Source organism: Asterias amurensis, chromosome 6, assembly GCF_032118995.1.
Source record: "Asterias amurensis chromosome 6, ASM3211899v1".
NCBI lineage: Eukaryota > Metazoa > Echinodermata > Asteroidea > Forcipulatida > Asteriidae > Asterias > Asterias amurensis.
In genome coordinates this window covers 17,216,916-17,243,202 of record NC_092653.1, presented here as the reverse complement: position 1 = coordinate 17,243,202, position 26,287 = coordinate 17,216,916, and the positions used below count along the sequence as shown (strand labels likewise).

The 26,287-nt window shown below is 39.7% G+C and overlaps 1 protein-coding gene and 1 long non-coding RNA gene across 9 annotated transcripts in view; both read left to right on the top strand.

The window, feature by feature from the left end:
• The first annotated feature begins 254 nt into the window (after positions 1-254).
• LOC139938200 (uncharacterized) lies at positions 255-894 on the top strand. Its single transcript, XR_011786118.1, has 3 exons — positions 255-299; positions 407-508; positions 809-894. It is a non-coding gene; the product is annotated as an uncharacterized lncRNA (long non-coding RNA).
• Positions 895-7,144: 6,250 nt separating this feature from the next.
• Positions 7,145-26,287, top strand: part of LOC139939220 (protein N-terminal asparagine amidohydrolase-like) — a 42,337-nt gene continuing 23,194 nt past the window's right edge. For 3 of the 8 annotated variants that reach the window (XM_071935018.1, XM_071935019.1, XM_071935016.1), the window contains exons 1-4: positions 8,973-9,122; positions 9,944-9,982; positions 24,990-25,112; positions 25,506-25,672. The gene's annotated coding sequence lies outside the window, so the exon portion shown is untranslated. The other 5 variants (XM_071935017.1, XM_071935021.1, XM_071935022.1 and 2 more) reach the window with 5 other exon arrangements.

Sequence of the window (26,287 nt, the reverse complement as noted above, 5' to 3'; positions counted from 1 at the left end):
ATGACTGACGGGAACAGTGAGTCAACCATCTAACAGAGTTGCTGGGATCAACCTGTCGCTGTATCTAGATGCCTCACTGTACTTCAACAGGTTGATATTTTTTCTTTAGTTAAATATGTCTGTGACATTTACAATTTGCAAAACCTCTTATTGATTCAGAAACTTCCTGTGTTTATTTTTTGTTATGTGTTATTCAGGTTATCTCTTTGATGACTGACGGGGACGTTGACTGAACCATCTAACAGAGTTGCTGGGATCGACCTGTTGCAGTAACTGGATGCCTCACTCGAAATGAACAGGTGGATATTTTTTCTTTAGTTAAATAATTCTATAACATTTACAATTCGCAAAAGCTCTATTTAATTCAGAAACTTCCTCTGTTTTGTTTTTGTTATGTGTTATTCAGGTTGGCTCTTTGATGACTGATGGGGACGTTAACTGAACCATCTAACGGAGTTGCTGGAATCGACCTGTCACAGTAACTGGATGCCTCATTCTACATCAATATGTAGATATTTTTTCTATAGTTAATAAGCTCTTTCTAATTCAGAATCTCCCTGTTCTAGACAAACAAGACTGTGTTCGTATCTGGAAAAGTTCAGCATCTTCTTTTTTGTCATCAGGGCCAAATTTCACAAACAAAAGCAGGATACTAGTCTTAAATTGTAAATGTGACATGGTATTTTGGCATAATTATTTTGTGCTTAGCTCCCTTTTGAGCTCAAGCAGCTCTGTAAATTGGGCCCAGATGGTCTCTATTTGTGTGTATGGTTTGTACTGATGTGAGTACATTGTAATCTTCTTTCAGATGATTGTGACGACTGCTTTTCTGCCCCCTGTCAACATGGACCATGAAGATGTGACATCACAGTGCAAAGAGAGATACATCATGGCTTGAGGAGATGGACATCAAGTATATCTCAGCTACATACCAGGGTGCAAAATTGAACTTGAAGGTTTTATCTATTTTAGCCAAGCTTGAGTTGGTAGTTTAGAAATCCATTAAAATGCCGAAAATACACACTTCTTGGGTCTCATAATTGAATCAAAGTCCCACATACCTTGCACGAAAACTGTATGTTAAACTGCCAGGAGCGTCACCGAGTGGGGGATATGCAAGCTTTATAAAACATTATTGATATTATTATACACTCATCTTTGAACTTTAAATCAAAATCTCAATCTAACTGTTTTTCCTTTGTTTTTTGATCATATTAAAGGATTAACAAAGTCAAACAACTTTGAGTTGGATACGTCAAGATGCTGAGCCACCTTATGCAGCACCATAAAACTCTTGATTCACCACCTCGTCTAAGGCGTAATTACAACAGATGGACACATTGTATAACAGAATGAAACCCAGGAACAAGAACCTAGTTGGCCTTGGATGGACGACATAAAAGAATTCGGCAAGCGACAAGCACAAGAAAGATCAAGGTGGAATGGTGATGAAGGGGCCTTCCTTCCGCAGTACGGAGCGACATAGGCTAGATAGATTGACATTTTGCCATTTAAAATAACACACAAAAATATTTGTAAATTTCACTTTTCGTTGGCCTGTTTTATTCATTCTTGGAAATATATGTGCTATGGTTCACTTACTCTGGATAGAGTTGTTATTTCATTCCAATTGTAACTTTTATTATTCTAATTGTGTACATGGTATCTGTTCTGTGGTACCCTCGCATGGTGGCCACCATGTTTTTTTTTACTGTATGAGGACATGTAATTATTGTGACACACATAGGGCTTAGTAACTCTTGTTAAAGGAACACGTTGCCTTGGATCGGACGAGTTGGTCTATGAAAAGCGAATATGACATTTATAAAGCGTAATTGAGTTAATTACAAGGTCATGACATTGTCTTTAGTGTTTATTTTTAGTGTGTTGAGAACCCATTAACGATGTATAAAGATCCCTTTAAACTGATTGTGGGGTGGGAGATGACAACCTTCACGTGGTCCACCCTGTTGTTAACTAATTGTCATCAAACAATAGAGCTATATATATACCTGTATGTATAGCTCTATGCACCACACTAATTGTTTAATTACCAGGTCATTACATTGTGTTTAGTATTTATTTATAGGGTGCTGAGTACCCATTAATGATGTATTAAAATACCTTTTAACTGTTATTTGTGGGGTGGGAGATGACAACCTTCACGTGGTCCACCCTGTTGTTAACTAATTGTCATCAAACAATGTTTATATAGCTCTATGACCAAACCAATTTTTTAATTACATTGTCTTTAGTGTTTATTTATAGGGTGTTGAGTACCCATTTAAGGATGTATTAAGATCCCTTTTACTAACTGTTACTAATTGTGGGGTGGGAGATGACAACCTTCACTTGGTCCACCCTGTTGTTAACTAATTGTCATCAAACAATATAACTATTACACATGTTTGTATAGCTATATGCACCAAACCAATTTTTTAATTACAAGGTCATGACATTGTCTTTAGTGTTTGTTTATAGGGTGTTTGAGTACCCACTAAGGATGTATAAGATCCCTTTTATTAACTGTTAATAATTGTGGGGTGGGAGATGACAACCTTCACGTGGTCCACCCTGTTGTTAACTAATTGTCATCAAACAATAGAGCTACTATACATGTGTTTAGCTCTATACATCAAACCATACCCTTTTAATGAAATATGTGAATGGCACATAGCACGTGCGCACTAACATTTTGGTTGGCAAAATAAAGGGTACATTGATCCATTTATACACGGGAAATGGGTGCGTTACGCAGACGCGATTTTGCGTCTGCTTGGTGCGTCTGCTTGGTGCACAACTCTAAGGCGTTTGCCAACCAACAGGGGTTGTGCGCATGCGTGAATGAATATTAGCATGTTTCCTGAAAAGGGTCAATTTACCCCAGGCAAGATGAAATTCACGGCTTTATGAACTTTCAAGAATGTTCATGATCAGTCCATGAACATGAATCACCAGTTCATAACATGTTCATCACAGCAGAACTGTTCATTCATTCAATTAATGAACATTAGATAGACCTTTATAAAATTCATGTATTTTCATGAAAGTTCACAATACAAGCTTTCCTTGCTGTTTATGAACTCTAATGAGTATTGATAACTTATCTGGCGCATATTTTTCTTTTAACTTAATTATTTCCAGTATCTGTATGTCATTGCTAGTAATGCTCATGAACAATACTATCAATCCCTTTACTTTGAAGTGTTTTCTTTTGCTAACTGAGTGTATAGTAAGTTTTAAAATGTTCAAAATATGTTGCCGGGCTTTCATTTATTCAAACTTACATTTATTTCCATACATCATGAAAACAGTACAAACATTTTGTTTTTATGGAATAATAAACAAAGTTATTTAAAAAGGCAGAGTAAAGCAGAGTTTAACATTATACATTGTACATGTATGTCTTTAGTTTGAAATAAATACATTGCTCATGTGAAACAAGCTGAAACAACTGTGTAGATGTAAAATGATCATTGGAAAATAATAGAATTACCCCCGCCCTGTAAAAAAAACTGTGCATTGTTTTGTCAAAATGTCAAAGGAACGTGTGCCTGGGTGAGTTATTATTTGTTCACCTAAACAAACTCGGGTAAAATCCGGAGGTGTTTGGTTTATATCCCGCTCCAGTCAATCCGTCTTTGTTCAACCAAAAATCATTTACAGTTGACACGGTCAGTTACCCTTGATACAATTGAAAACTTTGCACAGTGGAAGTATTATTAAAGAAATAGTTACGGTAGTAACTGTAACACTTGTGTCTACTTGGAAAAGCATCGTTGGTTAATGACTCAAATTACAGAACCACAAACCTCACTCGGTATATAATGTAGTAGGCCTAATACACTAGAACTAATCTTCAATGTCAACATAGGAATACTAATTGGAAAGCGTAACCGCGGTAACGCTTCTTATATTCATTTGTTGGGAGAATAAAAAGTGATACCTTTGTTGCATAGCCATACGTCCGTAGGCCTATGCTGTGGACTTCCACATAATTTTGTTTATTGCCATTAATTTTCAGAGTTAATGTTTCGGTCCAATAGGAGGAATAATCCCTAAAGGAAAACAATCTGAAAAGCGTTACCGCGGTAACACTTCTCATGTTAATTTAGGGGGGAAGTGTTACCCCTTTTTGCTTATCAAGCAGTGAGATGTTTCTGTACTTACCGCATTTTAAAGTTGTTGTTGCCACTACATTTCAGAGTTGAGTGTTTTGTCCAACAGGAAGAATATTACCTAAATGAATAAGATATTCAACTTTTGGAAATAAAAGGTAATACCGGTACCCCGTTTTCCATACCTGTTATGTACCAATTAGGAGTGAAATGTTTCTCAAACGATGCAATATCCAAAGTTCCTGTAGGCCTACTATATACGCTTGTTGCCATTAAATTTCAGAGTTAAATATGTCCAAATAGGAAGAATAATCCATATAGCAACACAATCTGAGAAGCATTACCGCGGTTACATTTACCGAACTTCGTAAGGAGGTGGAGAATGACTTCGAATTTGTTACCAACGCTTACGAAGGTTGAGCGATTGCCAAATATGTCCATTGGTTAGCCTATATGTTAGCATATTCGCTAGCATATTCGCCACAATGTGAGAACAGCATGAGGTTGGAGGTAAATCAGTCACTAATTCACCCTCAAACAGTGTAATATTAGTATGTTGTCTACCATCGGGTTGGGGGAGGGGTACTACAGAAAGGTGGAGGTAAATCAGTCATGAAGAAACTGTTAGCAGAAAACACTGCTAATTGGTGCTGGTATTGCCAGTTTCTGTAGCTTGTTTTAAGTGCTTAGCGAGTTTTTTTGTGCTTAAATAGCGACCAAACAGTAGAAGGCTGGGTTTCTGTAGATGTACCCTTTTTGCGGGTGATGACTCCCTTTTTGTATACCCATGCGGTAGGCCTACCCATTTGCCAAAAATTTGGGGACAGTTAATTGTAGATAGCGCCCTTGTTGATGGATTGTTTTAACCAGACTTCCGAGGCTCAGTAGGCTTTAAAAAAAAGTTTGTTGTATAACTTGGGGCTAATTGAAAACACACAAGCTAGCTAATGATAAATCCCAGTACTCGGCAAAAACACAGGAATGGTGGGCTAGGCTACTTTAGGCTTAACAGCAATTATTTCCTACAGACTAAAGAAGTCGAACATTAGTGTAGTTCAATTGTGAGCAACAAAAGTTTCATTCCCAGATAAACGTTTGAGTTTTAGACTTAGGTGATTACAGATTTTTTAAAGTTTACGTAGCCTTCCATCTTTGATACTTCTGTGAAGACATGCCTTGCGATATAGGGGGGGGGGGGTGCTTTCATACAACAATAATTATTTCAAGAATTCAGATAAATTGACTTGTTTTATTATGACCATAGGCTGTTTTTCTTAATTAAATCTGTTTACATCATTCAGAGGGTGAAGGCTTTCTTTCAATTTTTAAAACTCCAGGGAAAGAGTTGATTTAAAACCTCCCAGTGTGAGGCTTTAGGAAACACAAGGTAACAATATATTTGTACAACTCTACTAACATGAAATTGAAGAGCTGAGCCGATTTGGATATGGCCTATAGATGTTTGGGTCGTAAAACTCGGTCTGCATCCAGGAGATATGCGAGAGGGGTTGATGCACAGCTCCCTTAGCAGGTCAATCGCTTCTTTCGTAAGAGGTGTACATCTGTAATATTGAACAAAATTTAGTCAAAAATTGAGCAATACATGAAAACATTCAAAATTTAGTGAAATATTGAGCAATACATAACAACAATATTCCTGTGGCGTCAAAAAAAAAAACTCAAATGATTGAAATATTTGATAAAAACTTTGTTGTAAGTACTGAGAAGTTTAAAGCTGAGTAATTTAAAAGGAATGTTTGTTCGCCTGGACTTGCTTTCGCCAAATGTGTGCTATAAAAAATCTGCTTTAGAAAAAATTAACAACTCCCTTGTGATAAATATTGTACTGTTTTCCTTAGTATTAATTAGCATTAAGTGAAGGTTTAAGTTCACTTGTTTCATCAAATGCATGATCATAACTTTTCCTGACCAAGTTGGACAATAAAATAAAATATCACTGCCTCATGGATGAATTTAGGAAATCTTGTCTACGTTTAATAGTTATGTCTGTCAATTTCAAATATCTAATTATGATTTTTATAAACTGTATTTACTCGTCGGGTTTCTTGGCAAGATTTGGCTTTTGTTTCTGTTCGTGGCCTTAGTTTTTGCAAAGACCATTGATGTAACAGGTCTGTGGCTGATGATTTTCCCTTTATGCTTGTGCCACTGCTGCGGCAAACTTGTCATACTATATTGAAAGGCAGGTACTTGCTTCAGCCCAAGTTGTTGTAAATGTGACAAAGTGTAGACCAAACCAGTTGTATGCCAACATGTCCACGAAAGCCTAAAGAACAAAACATCTGTAATGTAAATTAAATTACTATTCAATTTTTACTAAGTGCACAAAAACGTTTCAGTTGAATGTTTTACCACCACCACCTACCATGGCAGAAGTACCTTCATGCACCTACAAACTTTCGGACATAATCTATTGATAGATTGAAATGCCCCCCCCCCAATATAACAACTCCGTAACTGAATTCCAGCCCTCTCTCTGCTTTGTGAATATTTCATGCCACCGCCCCCTCGCAAATCAATCGTACTATTTTTCTTACGCAGTTATTTGAAACTGCAGAGACTACCACAACATTTGGCTTTCCAATTCTCCTCATTACTGTTCTTTATTATTGTTAGAAATGATTATCTGTTGGAATGGAAATAAATGTCTTGAAGTGCAACGAATTGAGGAAATAGATGACCAAGTTAAGTATTTTCTTATAGTGTATTATTTGTGACGGGCATGGTACACCGTAGACTGGTCCCCTAAAGACAGGCACTTGCTTTTCAGAACAAGCGATTTTTTGGATAAACGTGCTGACGTAAGCATTCTGTATTTGTTGGTTGGCATACAAGTTTGACGTCACAATAACACTCTGAAGAATGCGTTGCGTCACGCGCGGTGGGCGCTATGGAATAAAACAACATTCCATTATGGTGCAAACATGCGCGCTGCATAGATACAAAATTAGCCATGTGGCAACAGGTGGAAATAAACCGCCACGTGAGGCTTGTGTTATTTTTACGAAAGAAGGGAGCTGACAATACATTTGAAGATTGAAAATACGACATCTTTCTTTGGAATTGATGGTTTATTGTTCAGGAACTGCGTTGGGCTGCCGCTTAGCTGGTAAAACTGTTTCTTGATTGTTTAAAATCTATTTTATTTTTAAAGGTAGACGTTGAAATGTTTTATTACGTAGTTGAATACCTTTCGCAGTATAAAACCCATTGGGGCACACTCCTTTTGTCTATCGTCAAGAGGCGTGTGTGCCTATGGTCATCATGACTATGAATTCGTTCGAATGGTCAAATGCTGTAGTGGTTAGTTTTTGGTCTCGTAACAAGGTGGGAAATTCAGAAACCCTTGTACAATTTGTACTACTTTAACAGTATAATATCTGAACCTGAATGTGTTTACTTTTTATGTCCACGTTGGTCAATATTATGATCAATGGAAAATGCCAAACCATCACAAAATGGCGGAAAATCCGGGTAATGGCAAATTGCCCTACCTTGCACATAAGGACAATGCAAGAGGTATTAAGAAACTTGGGCATAATTTATTTAGATGATGTAGGCCTAATCATTACAGGAACAGACACAGGGATTTAAAAAATTCAGAGAAGCCGATTTAAGGCACTGGACACCTTGGTTTGGTTATTATTGTCAACAACCTCCCATGGTGTATCCCATCATAAGCATAAAATAACAAACCTGTGGAAACTTGGGTTCATTTGGCCATCGAATTTGTAAGAGAACACCCTTTTATATACTTATTGACGTATTAGTATTTTTGTATTTGAATTGAGGGAGAAATTAAATCTTTCTCAATTACTTTTAATAGAGGGAGCCGTTTTTTTTTACAATTACTACCAACAGCTCTCCATTGATTGTTATCAAGACAGTTACTATGCTAACAAGTATTTTGAGAACTACAATTAAAAGTGTACCCTTTAAAACTAAATCCCCCCAAATGCGTATTTTGTCAAAAGACAATCAAATTACTTTCGAGCTACTATACCTATGTGAGTCGAGATGGAGTCGCTATGTCAGTATATACTGATGACCGTTAGAGAAAGTGAAAGCCATCAATAAACACCCTGCTCCGAAAAAATTAACGTGCTCGGGGTTGCGTACATTCCTAGTATTTTCAGGATATTAAAGACGCTATAACTATTGAATGCTTATGTTCTTTTCCAAACTATTTTACATGTGAAAATCTTATTTAAAAAAGTGGTGGCGCTTCTTCCAGACACGGCGTAAAAGTGTGCAAAAAGGCGCGACGTAAGTTTACTGGCCGCCCACGTGGCCACGGTTTGAGAAAACCAGAGGTTTGACAAAACCAGAGTTTGGCGCCCCCTATTGTCCGTCTATGGGCTCCTAATGTCTGTGGTCTTGCCCCCCTCAAGACTTTTCCTGGCAAGAACCTCACTCCGGACTTTAAACATGCAATTTAAACAGGTAATTTAATTGTGTACATCTACATTTTATTTAGAATTAAAACAATCGAACGATTAAAAAACCCAAAGGATACACTTTGTCTTTTTAATTAGACCCCTTGTGCAACCAAGACCTTTCATTGGCTGAGAGTAGTGTGCGGCGCGTACACGCGTGCATAATTTCCATTGTTTGACCCCAGTGATATTAGCGTTTCGCGTTAATTCGCATGGGGTCTGTGCTTTACCGCGCTGGGTTGGCATAGAAGTTCGACGTCACAAAACAATCTTGAGATTGCGTTGCGTCACGCAAGATGGGCGCTATGGAATAAATAACATTCCATATGGTGCAAAGATGCGCGCTGAATAGATATCCAGTTGAAACACTCATGTAGCAACCGGTAAACAAAACGGATTAAGTTTTCATTACATCAACCTCACGGAAACTTGTGTTTTTTACGAAGGAACTGGAGCTGAGAAGACCTTTTAAGATTGAGAAACCGACATCTCAAATGGAATTGATCTTGGAAAATTCAGGAACTGTGTTTGGCTGCTCGCTTCGATGGTAAGCCTTTCCTCTATAACTTAAATGTGTTATTTATTTTTTCATAAATTTATGAAACCACATTACCATCTTTTAGGATGAAAGAAATGGTTGTAACTGACAAGTTTTGGTAGCATATTTTGAAATTACCATACATAGAAACAACTAATTGTCACAAAATTGACAAAACTACTAATTACAAAGTGTTCAGAACTTTCCTTGCGTGTCAGCACGAGAGTTGTAAACTGGTGGTAGCCCGGGATACTCGACCGCAATTGTTGCAGTGCTGTTACCACGGTTAGCAAACTGTTAGACCTTCATTTCGTTTAATCGTTCTTCATCCAGCCAGTCAGTAAACTGTGACTTAATCAGTTAAACTGTGACCTAAACAACGACAGAACTTCATTGCTGCTTAATTAAAGCCGTTGGACACTTTCTGAACAGAACAAAAACTAAAAGTTCACAGATTTACAGATAACTTACAGGGTTTACAGAAGGTAATGGTGAAAGACTTCCTTTGAAATGTTGATCCATGAAATGTATTACTTTTTGAGAAAACTTTAAAACAAATTATCAATTCTCGATAACGAGAATAACGGATTTATTTTAAACACATGTCATGACACGGCGAAACGTGCGGAAACAAGGTTGGGTTTTCCCGTTATTTTTTCCTGACTCCAATGACAGATTGAGCCTAAATTTTCACAGGTTTGCTATTTTATATATAAGTTGTGATACACCTAGTGTGGGCCTTTGGACAATACTGTTTACCGATGTTGTGCGATTGCTTTAACAATTTTCAACTCGCCTAGGCCAATATTTCTTTCTTTTTTCGTCTACAGTGTAGACGACAGATTGTAGTTACTACTCATTGATGGAGGGTATGTATAAACTTTATTTTCATTTCTATTTTACTTTCCACAGTATCAACAAATCAAATGATATCTCAAGAGCGATCAATTTAAAGAATACAATATAGTAAAGATATATATCGATGCAAATAAATTTGATACCGCAGAGGGAGTGGGCGGGGGGGGGGTGGCGACGCAAATAATATTAACAACTTGATGGAGAACTGTTAGTGTTAATATTGAAAGACCTGTATGGATGCTGTTAATATATCAACTGTGAATGGCGGGCGGCGTACCACGTGGTGACTCTGTTGTTTGGGGCAAGAACTTAATACTTTTGATACACATTGAAAGAGTGTAAATCTAAAACTTCCAAAAACATTTACCGAAGGTTCAGAGTTTACCACACCCCTAAATTTGACCTAGTTTGACTCAATTCCAGGGACTTGAGTTATTCAACATCGAATTTTACGATCTATTTTCATGTACTTCCTATGGACAAAAACGTTGTGTGAAAAAGCAGATAATTGTGTTTCACAAAAATGACTAATAAAATGTATTGCATACTCAACATTTATGGTATGGTTTTTTGTGTGTTCTATGTTTATATTATCCTGACCTGCTGGGGCAAAAACTTTTTTGGTAAAATTACAAGGCACCTACTTCCCACGCGCATTGCTTTAAGGAACCAACTCATCACGTTCGAATATAAACGCCCGAGATCTGCCGAGTTTATAAAGATTTATACTGCACCAAACCTTAAAGTTTTACAACTACAGTAAAGTTTAAATTGGATGCCTTGTAGAGAAAGGCCTATCCTCAAGTATGAACATGACAGGAGCATACGAGTCTTCGGCCATTTTACAATAGGTCGCACTCCTCTCTATGCAAAACTATTGGTGGATGCTGAACAAATATGATGTTTAGAGCCAGATGCTGAGGATCTTGGCTGAGGGTGATGTGCTGGTAACCTCTCCCCTCAACATTTATGAAAACTAAGCAGTGGGAATTTGCTGCTTCTAACAGCTTTCTTCATCTCCAAGAACTGATGAGTCAATGGAAATGTTGAGATCTCAACCTGTATCAAGAAACTTGCAGAAACCAATGGATGCTGAACAAAGATTTTAATTAGAGCCAGATGCTGCGGATCTTGGCTGAGGGTGAGGTGCTGGTAACCTCTCCCCTCAACATTTGTGAAAACTTAGCAGTGGGAATTCGTGCTTCCAACAGCTTTCTTCATCTCCAAGAACTGGTGAGTCAATGGAATTGTTGCGATGTCAACAAGTGTCAAGAAAATTGCAGAAACCAATGGATGCTGAACAAAGATTATATTTAGAGCCAGATGCTGAGGATCTTGGCTGAGGGTGATGTGCTGGTAACCTCTCCCCTCAACATTTATAAACTTAGCAATAGGAATTTGCTGCTTCCGATAGCTTTCTTTATCTCCAATAACTGGTGAGTCAATGGAAATGTTGCGATCTCAACTTGAGTCAAGAAACTTGCAAATAACAATGGATGCTGAACAAAGATTTAAATTAGAGCCAGATGCTGAGGATCTTGGCTGAGGGTGATGTGCTGGTAACCTCTCCCCTCAACATTTGTGAAAACTTAGCAGTGGGAATTCGTGCTTCCAACAGCTTTCTTCATTTCCAAGAACTGGTGAGTCGATGGAAATGTTGAGATCTCAACCTTTATCAAGAAACTTGCAAAAACTAATGGATGCTGAACAAAGATTATATTTAGAGCCAGATGCTGAGTATCTTCGCTGAAGGTGATGTGCTGGTCACCTCTCGCCTCAACATTTATGAAAATTTATCAGTGGAAGTTTGCAACTTCCGTTAGCTTTCTTCATCTCCAAAAACTGGTGAGTCAATGGAAATGTTGAGATCTCAACCTGTATCAAGAAACTTGCAGAAACCAATGGATGCTGAACAAAGATTTAATTTATAGCCAGATGCTGAGGATCTTGGCTGAGGGTGATGTGCTGGTAACCTCTCCCCTCAACATTTACGAAACTTAGCAATAGGAGTTCGCTGCTTCTGATAGCTTTAATCATCTCCAAAAACTGGTGAGTCAATGGAAATGTTGAGATCTCAATGTTGGATGCTGAACAAAGATTAAATTTAGAGCCAGATGCTGAGGATCTTGGCTGAGGGTGATGTGCTGGTAACCTCTCGCCTCAACATTTTTCGAAAATTTATCAGTGGAAGTTTGCAACTTCCGTTAGCTTTCTTCATCTCCAAGAACTGGTGAGTCAATGGAAATGTTGAGATCTCAACCTTTTTCAAGAAGCTTGCAGAAGCCAAAGGATGCTAAACAAAGATTTAATTTAGAGCCAGATGCTGAGGATCTTGGCTGAGGGTGATGTGCTGGTAACCTCTCCCCTCAACATTTATGAAATTTTAGCAGTGGGAATCTGCTGCTTCCGATAGCTTTCTTCATCTCCAAGAACTGGTGAGTTAATGGAAATGTTGCGATTTCAACCTGTGTCAAGAAACTTGCAAAAACCAATGGATGCTGAACAAAGAATACATTTAGAGCCAGATGCTGAGCATCTTGGCTGAGGGTGATGTGCTGGTAACCTCTCCCCTCAACATTTATAAACTTAGCAATAGGAATTTACTGCTTCCGATAGCTTTCGTCATCTTCAAGAACTGGTGAGTCAATGGAAATGTTGAGATCTCAACCTTTTTCAAGAAGCTTGCAGAAGCCAAAGGATGCTAAACAAAGATTTAATTTAGAGCCAGATGCTGAGGATCTTGGCTGAGGGTGATGTGCTGGTAACCTCTCCCCTCAACATTTGTGAAAACTTAGCAGTGGGAATTCGTGCTTCCAACAGCTTTCTTCATTTCCAAGAACTGGTGAGTCGATGGAAATGTTGAGATCTCAACCTTTATCAAGAAACTTGCAAAAACTAAAGGATGCTGAACAAAGATTATATTTAGAGCCAGATGCTGAGTATCTTCGCTGAAGGTGATGTGCTGGTCACCTCTCGCCTCAACATTTATGAAAATTTATCAGTGGAAGTTTGCAACTTCCGTTAGCTTTCTTCATCTCCAAGAACTGGTGAGTCAATGGAAATGTTGAGATCTCAACCTGTATCAAGAAACTTGCAGAAACCAATGGATGCTGAACAAAGATTTAATTTATAGCCAGATGCTGAGGATCTTGGCTGAGGGTGATGTGCTGGTAACCTCTCCCCTCAACATTTATGAAATTTTAGCAGTGGGAATCTGCTGCTTCCGATAGCTTTCTTTATCTCCAAGAACTGGTGAGTTAATGGAAATGTTGCGATTTCAATGCAAAAACCAATGGATGCTGAACAAAGAATACATTTAGAGCCAGATGCTGAGCATCTTGGCTGAGGGTGATGTGCTGGTAACCTCTCCCCTCAACATTTATAAACTTAGCAATAGGAATTTACTGCTTCCGATAGCTTTCGTCATCTTCAAGAACTGGTGAGTCAATGGAAATGTTGAGATCTCAACCTTTTTCAAGAAGCTTGCAGAAGCCAAAGGATGCTAAACAAAGATTTAATTTAGAGCCAGATGCTGAGGATCTTGGCTGAGGGTGATGTGCTGGTAACCTCTCCCCTCAACATTTATGAAAATTTATCAGTAGGAATTTGCAGCTTCCAGGAGCTTTCTTCATCTCCAAGAACTGGTGAGTCAATGGAAATGTTGAGATCTCAACCTGTATCAAGAAACTTGGAGAAACCCATGGTTGCTGAACAAAGAATATATTTATAGCCAGAAACTGAGGATCTTGGCTGAGGGTGATGCGCTGGTAACCTTTCCCCGCAACATTTATGAAAACTTAGCAGTGGGAATTTGCTGCTTCCGACAGCTTTATTCATCTCAAACAACTGATGAGTCAATGGAAATGTTGAGATCTCAACCTGTATCAAGAAACTTGCAGAAACCAATGGATGCTGAACAAAGAATACATTTAGAGCCAGATGCTGAGCATCTTGGCTGAGGGTGATGTGCTGGTAACCTCTCCCCTCAACATTTATAAACCTAGCAATAGGAATTTACTGCTTCCGATAGCTTTCGTCATCTTCAAGAACTGGTAAGTCAATGGAAATGTTGAGATCTCAACCTTTTTCAAGAAACTTGCAGAAGCCAAAGGATGCTAAACAAAGATTTAATTTAGAGCCAGCTGCTGAGGATCGTGGCTGAGGGTGATGTGCTGGTTACCTCTCCCCTCAACATTAATGAAAATTTATCAGTGGGAATTTGCAACTTCCGATAGCTTTCTTCATCTCCAAGAACTGGTGAGTCAATGGAAATGTTGCGATCTCAACCTGTGTCAAGAAACTTGTAAAAACCAATGGATGCTGAACAAAGAATATATTTAGAGCCAGATGCTGAGGATCTTGGCTGAGGGTGATGTGCTGGTAACCTCTCCCCTCAAGAATTATGAAAACTTAGCAGTGGGAATTTGCAGCTTCCCACAGTTTTCTTCATTTCCAAGAAATGGTGAGTCGATGGAAATGTTGAGATCTCACCTGTATCAAGAAACTTGCAGAAACCAATGGATGCTGAACAAAGATTTTAATTAGAGCCAGATGCTGAGGATCTTGGCTGAGGGTGATGTGCTGGTAACCTCTCCCTCAACATTCGTGAAAACTTAGCAGTTGGAATTTTATGCTTCCAACAGCTTTCTTCATCTCCAAGAACTGGTGAGTCAACGGAAGTGTTGCGATGTCAACAAGTCTCAAGAAACTTGCTGAAACCAATGGATGCTGAACAAAGATTATATTTAGAGCCAGATGCTGAGGATCTTGGCTGAGGGTGATGTGCTGGTAACCTCTCGCCTCAACATTTATGAAAATTTAACAGTGGAAGTTTGCAACTTCCGATAGCTTTCTTCATCTCGAAGAACTGGTGAGTCAATGAAAATGTTGCGATCTAAACCTGTGTCAAGAAACTTGCAAAAACCAATGGATGCTGAACAAAGAATATTTTTTTAGAGCCAGATGCTGAGGATCTTGGCTGAGGGTGATGTGCTGGTAACCTCTCCCCTCAACATTTATGAAAACTTAGCAATAGGAATTCGCTGCTTCCGATAGCTTTCATCATCTCCAAAAACTGGTGAGTCAATGGAAATGTTGAGATCTCAATGTTAGATGCTGAACAAAGATTAAATTTAGAGCCAGATGCTGAGGATCTTGGCTGAGGGTGATGTGCTGGTAACCTCTCCCCTCAACATTTATGAAAATTTATCAGTGGAAGTTTGCAAATTCCAATAGCTTTCGTCATCTCCAAGAACTGGTGAGTCAATGGAAATGTTGAGATCTCAACCTGTATCAAGAAACTTGCAGAAACCAATGGATGCTGAACAAAGATTTAATTTATAGCCAGATGCTGAGGATCTTGGCTGAGGGTGATGTGCTGGTAACCTCTCCCCTCAACATTTATGAAAACTTAGCAATAGGAATTCGCTGCTTCTGATAGCTTTAATCATCTCCAAAAACTGGTGAGTCAATGGAAATGTTGAGATCTCAATGTTGGATGCTGAACAAAGATTAAATTTAGAGCCAGATGCTGCGGATCTTGGCTGAGGGTGATGTGCTGGTAACCTCTCGCCTCAACATTTATGAAAATTTATCAGTGGAAGTTTGCAACTTCCAATAGCTTTCGTCATCTCCAAGAACTGGTGAGTCAATGGAAATGTTGAGATCTCAACCTGTATCAAGAAACTTGCAGAAACCAATGGATGCTGAACAAATATTTAATTTATAGCCAGATGCTGAGGATCTTGGCTGAGGGTGATGTGCTGGTAACCTCTCCCCTCAACATTTATGAAAATTTATCAGTGGAAGTTTGCAACTTCCAATAGCTTTCTTCATCTCCAAGAACTGGTGAGTCAATGGAAATGTTGCGATCTCAACCTGTGTCAAGAAACTTGCAAAAACCAATGGATGCTGAACAAAGAATATATTTAGAGCCAGATGCTGAGGATCTTGGCTGAGGGTGATGTGCTGGTAACCTCTCCCCTCAACATTTATGAAAACTTAGAAATAGGAATTCGCTGCTTCCGATAGCTTTCTTCATCTCCAAGAACTGGTGAGTCAATGGAAATGTTGAGATCTCAATGTTGGATGCTGAACAAAGATTAAATTTAGAGCCAGATGCTGAGGATCTTGGCTGAGGGTGATGTGCTGGTAACCTCTCCCCTCAACATTTATGAAAATTTATCAGTGGAAGTTTGCAAATTCCAATAGCTTGCGTTATCTCCAAGAACTGGTGAGTCAATGGAAATGTTGAGATCTCAACCTGTATCAAGAAACTTGCAGAAACCAATGGATGCTGAACAAAGATTTAATTTATAGCCAGATGCTGAGGATCTTGGCTGAGGGTGATGTGCTGGTAACCTCTCGCCTCAACATTTATGAAAATTTATCAGTGGAAGTTTGCAACTTCCAATAGCTTTCTTCATCTCCAAGAACTGGTGAGTCAATGGAAATGTTGCGATCTCAACATGTGTCAAGAAACTTGTAAAAACCAATGGATGCTGAACAAAGAATATATTTAGAGCCAGATGCTGAGGATCTTGGCTGAGGGTGATGTGCTGGTAACCTCTCCCCTCAAGAATTATGAAAACTTAGCAGTGGGAATTTGCAGCTTCCCACAGTTTTCTTCATTTCCAAGAAATGGTGAGTCGATGGAAATGTTGAGATCTCACCTGTATCAAGAAACTTGCAGAAACCAATGGATGCTGAACAAAGATTTTAATTAGAGCCAGATGCTGAGGATCTTGGCTGAGGGTGATGTGCTGGTAACCTCTCCCTCAACATTCGTGAAAACTTAGCAGTTGGAATTTTATGCTTCCAACAGCTTTCTTCATCTCCAAGAACTGGTGAGTCAACGGAAGTGTTGCGATGTCAACAAGTGTCAAGAAACTTGCTGAAACCAATGGATGCTGAACAAAGATTATATTTAGAGCCAGATGCTGAGGATCTTGGCTGAGGGTGATGTGCTGGTAACCTCTCGCCTCAACATTTATGAAAATTTATCAGTGGAAGTTTGCAACTTCCAAAAGCTTTCTTCATCTCCAAGAACTGGTGAGTCAATGGAAATGTTGCAATCTCAACCTGTGTCAAGAAACTTGTAAAAACCGATGGATGCTGAACAAAGAATATATTTAGAGCCAGATGCTGAGGATCTTGGCTGAGGGTGATGTGCTAGTAACCTCTCCCCTCAAGAATTATGAAAACTTAGCAGTGGGAATTTGCAGCTTCCAACAGTTTTCTTCATTTCCAAGAACTGGTGAGTCGATGGAAATGTTGAGATCTCAACCTGTATCAAGAAACTTGCAGAAACCAATGGATGCTGAACAAAGATTTTAATTAGAGCCAGATGCTGAGGATCTTGGCTGAGGGTGATGTGCTGGTAACCTCTCCCTCAACATTCGTGAAAACTTAGCAGTGGGAATTTGATGCTTCCAACAGCTTTCTTCATCTCCAAGAACTGGTGAGTCAACGGAAGTGTTGCGATGTCAACAAGTCTCATGAAACTTGCTGAAACCAATGGATGCTGAACAAAGATTATATTTAGAGCCAGATGCTGAGGATCTTGGCTGAGGGTGATGTGCTGGTAACCTCTCGCCTCAACATTTATGAAAATTTAACAGTGGAAGTTTGCAACTTCCGATAGCTTTCTTCATCTCGAAGAACTGGTGAGTCAATGAAAATGTTGCGATCTAAACCTGTGTCAAGAAACTTGCAAAAACCAATGGATGCTGAACAAAGAATATTTTTTTAGAGCCAGATGCTGAGGATCTTGGCTGAGGGTGATGTGCTGGTAACCTCTCCCCTCAACATTTATGAAAACTTAGCAATAGGAATTCGCTGCTTCCGATAGCTTTCATCATCTCCAAAAACTGGTGAGTCAATGGAAATGTTGAGATCTCAATGTTAGATGCTGAACAAAGATTAAATTTAGAGCCAGATGCTGCGGATCTTGGCTGAGGGTGATGTGCTGGTAACCTCTCGCCTCAACATTTATGAAAATTTATCAGTGGAAGTTTGCAACTTCCAATAGCTTTCTTCATCTCCAAGAACTGGTGAGTCAATGGAAATGTTGCGATCTCAACCTGTGTCAAGAAACTTGCAAAAACCAATGGATGCTGAACAAAGAATATATTTAGAGCCAGATGCTGAGGATCTTGGCTGAGGGTGATGTGCTGGTAACCTCTCCCCTCAACATTTATGAAAACTTAGAAATAGGAATTCGCTGCATCCGATAGCTTTCTTCATCTCCAAGAACTGGTGAGTCAATGGAAATGTTGAGATCTCAATGTTGGATGCTGAACAAAGATTAAATTTAGAGCCAGATGCTGAGGATCTTGGCTGAGGGTGATGTGCTGGTAACCTCTCCCCTCAACATTTATGAAAATTTATCAGTGGAAGTTTGCAAATTCCAATAGCTTGCGTCATCTCCAAGAACTGGTGAGTCAATGGAAATGTTGAGATCTCAACCTGTATCAAGAAACTTGCAGAAACCAATGGATGCTGAACAAAGATTTAATTTATAGCCAGATGATGAGGATCTTGGCTGAGGGTGATGTGCTGGTAACCTCTCGCCTCAACATTTATGAAAATTTATCAGTGGAAGTTTGCAACTTCCAATAGCTTTCTTCATCTCCAAGAACTGGTGAGTCAATGGAAATGTTGCGATCTCAACCTGTGTCAAGAAACTTGCAAAAACCAATGGATGCTGAACAAAGAATATATTTAGAGCCAGATGCTGAGGATCTTGGCTGAGGGTGATGTGCTGGTAACCTCTCCCCTCAACATTTATGAAAACTTAGAAATAGGAATTCGCTGCTTCCGATAGCTTTCTTCATCTCCAAGAACTGGTGAGTCAATGGAAATGTTGAGATCTCAATGTTGGATGCTGAACAAAGAGTAAATTTAGAGCCAGATGCTGAGGATCTTGGCTGAGGGTGATGTGCTGGTAACCTCTCCCCTCAACATTTATAAAAATTCATCAGTGGAAGTTTGCAACTTCCAATAGCTTTCGTCATCTCCAAGAACTGGTGAGTCAATGGAAATGTTGAGATCTCAACCTGTATCAAGAAACTTGCAGAAACCAATGGATGCTGAACAAAGATTTAAATTAGAGCCAGATGCTGAGGATCTTGGCTGAGGGTGATGTGCTGGTAACCTCTCCCCTCAACATTTTTGAAAACTTAGAATTAGGAATTCGCTGCTTCCGATAGCTTTCTTTAATTCCAAGAGCTGGTGAGTCAATGGAAATGTTGAGATCTCAACCTGTATCAAGAAACTTGCAGAAACCAATGGATGCTGCACAAAGATTTAATTTATAGCCAGATGCTGAGGATCTTGGCTGAGGGTGATGTGCTGGTAACCTCTCGCCTCAACATTTATGAAAATTTATCAGTGGAAGTTTGCAACTTCCAATAGCTTTCTTCATCTCCAAGAACTGGTGAGTCAATGGAAATGTTGCGATCTCAACCTGTGTCAAGAAACTTGCAAAAACCAATGGATGCTGAACAAAGAATATATTTAGAGCCAGATGCTGAGGATCTTGGCTGAGGGTGATGTGCTGGTAACCTCTCCCCTCAACATTTATGAAAACTTAGAAATAGGAATTCGCTGCTTCCGATAGCTTTCTTCATCTCCAAGAACTGGTGAGTCAATGGAAATGTTGAGATCTCAATGTTGGATGCTGAACAAAGAGTAAATTTAGAGCCAGATGCTGAGGATCTTGGCTGAGGGTGATGTGCTGGTAACCTCTCCCCTCAACATTTATAAAAATTCATCAGTGGAAGTTTGCAACTTCCAATAGCTTTCGTCATCTCCAAGAACTGGTGAGTCAATGGAACTGTTGAGATCTCAACCTGTATCAAGAAACTTGCAGAAACCAATGGATGCTGAACAAAGATTTAAATTAGAGCCAGATGCTGAGGATCTTGGCTGAGGGTGATGTGCTGGTAACCTCTCCCCTCAACATTTTTGAAAACTTAGAATTAGGAATTCGCTGCTTCCGATAGCTTTCTTCATCTCCAAGAGCTGGTGAGTCAATGGAAATGTTGAGATCTCAACCTGTATCAAGAAACTTGCAGAAACCAATGGATGCTGAACAAAGATTTAATTTAGAGCCAGATGATGAGGATCTTGGCTGAGGTTGATGTCCTGGTAACCTCTCTCCTCAACATTTCAGTAACTTAATAAGTGCACAATTTGCTGCTGCAAGCAACTTTCTTTTTCTCCAAGAACTGGTGAGTCAATGGAAATGTTGCGATCACAACCTGGCTGTGTCAAGAAACTTGCAAAAACCAATGAATGCTGAACAAAGATTATATTTCGAGCAAGATGCTGAGGATCTTGGCTGAGTGTGATGTGCTGGTAACCTCTCCCCTCAACATTGATGAAAACTTAGCAGTGGGAATTTGCTGCTTCCGATAGCTTTCTTCATCTCCAAGACCTGGTGAGTCAATGGAAATGTTGCGATCTCAACCTGTGTCAAGAAACTTGCAAAAACCAATGGATGCTGCACAAAGAATATATTTAGAGCCAGATGCTGAGGATCTTGGCTGAGGGTGATGTGCTGGTAACCTCTCCCCTCAACATTAATGAAAACTTAGCAATAGGAATTCGCTGCTTCCGATAGCTTTCTTCATCTCCAAGAACTGGTGAGTCAATGGAAATGTTGAGATCTCAATGTGGGATGCTGAACAAAGATTAAATTTAGAGCCAGATGCTGAGGATCTTGGCTGAGGGTGATGTGCTGGAAACCTCTCCCCTCAACATTTATGAAAACTTAGCAAAAGGAATTCGCTGCTTCCGATAGCTTTCTTCATCTCCAAGAACTGGTGAGTCAATGGAAATGTTGAGATCTAAATGTTGGAAGCTGAACAAAGATTTAATTTAGAACCAGATGCTGAGGATCTTGGCTGAGGGTGATGTGCTGGTAACCTCTCCCCTCAACATTTGTGAAAACTTAGCAGTGGGAATTCGTGCTTCCAACAGCTTTCTTCATTTCCAAGAACTGGTGAGTCGATGGAAATTTTGAGATCTCAACCGTTGTCAAGAAACTTGCAGAAACCAATGGATGCTGAACAAAGATCATATTTAAAGCCATATGCTGAGGATCTTGGCTGAGGGTGATGTGCTGGTAACCTCTCCCTTCAACATTTATGAAAACTTATCAGTGGAAGTTTCCAACTTCCAATAGCTTTCTTCATCTCCAAGAACTGGCGAGTCAATAGCAATGTTGAGATCTCAACCTGTATCAAGAAACTTGCAGAAACCAATGGATGCTGAACAAAGATTAAAACTAGAGCCAGATGCTGAGGATCGTGGCTGAGGGTGATGTGCTGGTAACCTCTCCCCTCAAGAATTATGGAAACTTAGCAGTGGGAATTTGCAGCTTCCAAGAGCTTTCTTCATCTCCAAGAACTGGTGAGTCAGTGGAATTGCTGCGATGTCAACATCTGTCAAGAAACTTGCAGAAACCAATGGATGCTAAACAAAGAGTATATTTAGAACCAGATGCTGAGGATCTTGGCTGAGGGTGATGTGCTGGTAACCTCTCCCCTCAACATTTATGAAAACTTAGCAGTGGGAATTTGCAGCTTCCAACAGCTTTCTTCATTTCCAAGAACTGGTGAGTCGATGGAAATGTTGAGATCTCAACCTGTATCAAGAAACTTGCAGAAACCAATGGATGCTGAACAAAGATTTTAATTAGAGCCAGATGCCGAGGATCTTGGCTGAGGGTGATGTGCTGGTAACCTCTCCCTCAACATTTGTGAAAACTTAGCAGTGGGTATTAGCTGCTTCCAACAGCTTTCTTCATCTCCAGAAACTGGTGAGTCAATAAAAATGTTGCGATCTCAACCTGGCTGTGTCAAGAAACTTGCAAAAACCAATGGATGCTGAACAAAGATCATATTTAGAGCCAGATACTCAGGATCTTGGCTGAGGGTGATGTGCTGGTAACCTCTCCCTTCAACATTTATGAAAGCTTAGCAGTGGGAATTTGCTGCTTCCGATAGCTTTCTTCATCTCCAAGAACTGGTGAGTCAATGGAAATGTTGAGATCTCAACCTGTGTCAAGAAACTTGCAAAAACCAATGGATGCTCAACAAAGAATATGTTTAGAGCCAGATGCTGAGGATCTTGGCCGAGGGTGATGTGCTGGTAACCTCTCCCCTCATCATTTATGAAAACTTAGCAAGAGGAATTTGCTGCTTCCGATAGCTTTCTTCATCTCCAAGAACTGGTGAGTCAATGGAAATGTTGAGATCTCAATGTTGGATGCTGAACAAAGATTAAATTTAGAGCCAGATGCTGAGGATCTTGGCTGAGGGTAATGTGCTGGTAACCTCTCCCCTCAACATTTGTGAAAACTTATCAGTAGGATCTTGCAGCTTCCAATAGCTTTCTTCATCTCCAAGAACTGGTGAGTCAATGGAACTGCTGCGATGCCAACATCTGTCAAGAAACTTGCAGAAACCAATGGATGCTAAACAAAGATCCTATTTAGAGCCAGATGCTGAGGATCTTGGCTGAGGGTGATGTGCTGGTAACCTCTCCCCTCAACATTTATGAAAACTTAGCAGTGGGAATTTGCAGCTTCCAACAGCTTTCTTCATTTCCAAGAACTGGTGAGTCGATGGAAATGTTGAGATCTCAACCTGTATCAAGAAACTTGCAGAAACCAATGGATGCTGAACAAAGATTTTAATTAGAGCCAGATGCCGAGGATCTTGGCTGAGGGTGATGTGCTGGTAACCTCTCCCTCAACATTTGTGAAAACTTAGCAGTGGGAATTAGCTGCTTCCAACAGCTTTCTTCATCTCCAGAAACTGGTGAGTCAATAAAAATGTTGCGATCTCAACCTGGCTGTGTCAAGAAACTTGCAAAAACCAATGGATGCTGAACAAAGATCATATTTAGAGCCAGATACTCAGGATCTTGGCTGAGGGTGATGTGCTGGTAACCTCTCCCTTCAACATTTATGAAAGCTTAGCAGTGGGAATTTGCTGCTTCCGATAGCTTTCTTCATCTCCAAGAACTGGTGAGTCAATGGAAATGTTGAGATCTCAACCTGTGTCAAGAAACTTGCAAAAACCAATGGATGCTCAACAAAGAATATGTTTAGAGCCAGATGCTGAGGATCTTGGCCGAGGGTGATGTGCTGGTAACCTCTCCCCTCATCATTTATGAAAACTTAGCAAGAGGAATTTGCTGCTTCCGATAGCTTTCTTCATCTCCAAGAACTGGTGAGTCAATGGAAATGTTGAGATCTCAATGTTGGATGCTGAACAAAGATTAAATTTAGAGCCAGATGCTGAGGATCTTGGCTGAGGGTAATGTGCTGGTAACCTCTCCCCTCAACATTTGTGAAAACTTATCAGTAGGATCTTGCAGCTTCCAATAGCTTTCTTCATCTCCAAGAACTGGTGAGTCAATGGAACTGCTGCGATGCCAACATCTGTCAAGAAACTTGCAGAAACCAATGGATGCTAAACAAAGATCCTATTTAGAGCCAGATGCTGAGGATCTTGCCTGAGGGTGATGTGCTGGTAACCTCTCCCTCAACATTTGTGAAAACTTAGCAGTGGGAATTAGCTGCTTCCAACAGCTTTCTTCATCTCCAGAAACTGGTGAGTCAATGGAACTGCTGCGATGTCAACATCTGTCAAGAAACTTGCAGAAACCAATGGATGCTAAACAAAGATCCTATTTAGAGCCAGATGCTGAGGATCTTGGCTGAGGGTGATGTGCTGGTAACCTCTCCCCTCAACATTTTTAAATGTTGAGGGGAGAGGTTACTCAACTTAAAAGTAACTTAATAAGTGCAAGTTTTGCTGCTTCAAACAACTTTCTTCATCTCCAAGAACTGGTGAGTCAATGGAAATGTTGCGATCTCAACCTGTGTCAAGAAACTTGCAAAAACCAATGGATGCTGAACAAAGATTATATTTCGAGCCAGATGCTAAGGATCTTGGCTGAGGGTGATGTGCTGGTAACCTCTCCCCTCAAAATTTAAGTAACTTAACAAGTGGAAGTTTGCTGCCTCGGACAACTTTCTTCATCTCCAAGAACTGGTGAGTTAATGGATATGTTGCGATCTCAACCTGTGTCAAGAAACTTGCAAAAACCAATGGATGCTGAACAAAGATTATATTTAGAGCAAGATGCTTAGGATCTTGGCTGAGGGTGGTGTGCTGGTAACCTCTCCCCTCAACAATTATGTAAACTTATCATTGTGAATTTGCTGCTTCCAATAGCTCTCTTCATCTCCAAGAACTGGTGAGTCAATGGAATTGTTGCGATGTCAACATGTGTCAAGAAACTTGCAGAAACCCATGGATGCTGAACAAAGATCATATTTAGAGCCAGATGCTGAGGATCTTGGCTGAGGGTGATGTGCTGGTAACCTCTCCCCTCAACATTTAAGTAACTTAATAAGTGGAAGTTTGCTGCTTCTGACAACTTTCTTCATCTCCAAGAACTGGTGAGTCAATGGATATGTTGCGATCTCAACCTGTATCAAGAAACTTGCAAAAACCAATGGATGCTGAACAAAGATTATATTTAGAGCCAGATGCTGAGGATCTTGGCTGAGGGTGATGTGCTGGTAACCTCTCCCCTCAACATTTATGAAAGCTTTACAGTGGGAATTTGCAGCTTCCAATAGCTTTCTTCATCTCCAAGAACTGATGAGTCAATGGAAATTTTGAGATCTCAACCATTGCCAAGAAACTTGCAGAAACCAATGGATGCTGAACAAAGATCAATCTTTCTCAGCTCCCATTAGGGAGTATACAGCCCCGAGCTGCCGTGGCGCTCCGAAAGCTTTTCATTTACAATATCAACCTCTACCCTCGCAGGTACCCATTTATACCCCTGGGTGAAGATCTCAACTTTTAGTCAATAAATTTGCAGAACACAATTGACTGGATTTAGTGTTGTAGTAAATTATTCTCCATCAGTTCCATCACTTCTTACAGGTTTGCAGAAATTGTAATTAATCTATCTTGATCCCCTTTTCAGATGTCGGCCAGAACCGGAGGCAAGGGATAACTGCTAGCTAAATTCACTGATGATCCTCTTTGTTCAAAGTCAGATGAAACAACCTTTAAGTCTTGACATTTTTGATGATCGATCTCGATCATGGTTAGTCTGTTTTTTTTTTTGTTTTTTTTTCATTCTCTTTCTTCAACTAAAATATATCATCAGATACAAAAATACCCAACTGACTTTTTAAAAGAAAGTGGAACTTGTTTGGGGTGAGGGAAGACGGACAAGGGCTGCTGACCTTGGTTAGACAGCTCAATAAAATTGTAGCTCAGGTAGGGCCTACAAGTTTTGTCATTTTGGCTAGAAAAGTTACAAACATCAAAATCAATATGTAGGTGCAGGGTAACTCCGTCTGGTTTTGCTTTGGTCTGTACAAGATTCATTTGGTTACAGACCAGTTCTGTTGAACTTATATCTCTTTTTAATCAATATAATTGCGATGTTCACTTATTGTTTCTGGTTGAGTAATTTGAGAGTGACTCCTTCCAGATTATAGCTGGATCCATGGAACCGCTGAGACGCTAGTTTGAACCTACCAAGGTCCCTACATCACATTTGTGATATTGCCACACACATTCAACAGTCTGTTAACTGGAGTGAGACAAACCACTGGGAAAGCGAGAAGATCAAGTAACCATACAGAGCTGAAAGTAAAGGTAAGACGTTTTTGGTTTTAGTCATATGTTACCCTGAGGCCGACTTCACAAAAAGCTAAGTTGATCTCAACTTCAAATTAGTCGTACTAAGAAGAAAAGTATGATGTACCAATACTTTTATTGTAACACTGACAGTTTGTCTTACGATGAATCTTATTGCTTTGTGAAGTCGGCCCCTGTCCTGCTTTTAAAGGAACGCGTTGCCTTGGATCAGACGAGTTGGTATATAAAAAGCGTTTGAAACCGTTTATGAAATGTATATGGTTAGAAAGATGTTTAAAAAGTACGATATAAAGATCCACACAAGTATCACTCAAAGTTGCACGGTTTTCTTTTTACGTCGCGACTTATCACGATCGGCCATTTATGGGAGTCAAAATTTTGACTCCCATAAATGGCCGACCGTTTTATTGGACGAGGTAAAAAGAAAACCACGCAATTTCGAGGCATATTTGTGTAGATCATTGTATTCTTCTTTTACATTATCTTTCTAACCAAATGCATTTTATAACAAACGTTCACAAAACGCTTTTCAAAGACCAACTCGACCAATCCAAGGCAACGTGTTCCTTTAAGGCCGACCCACACTGATACCTGTTTGTAGGGCAGTGCACA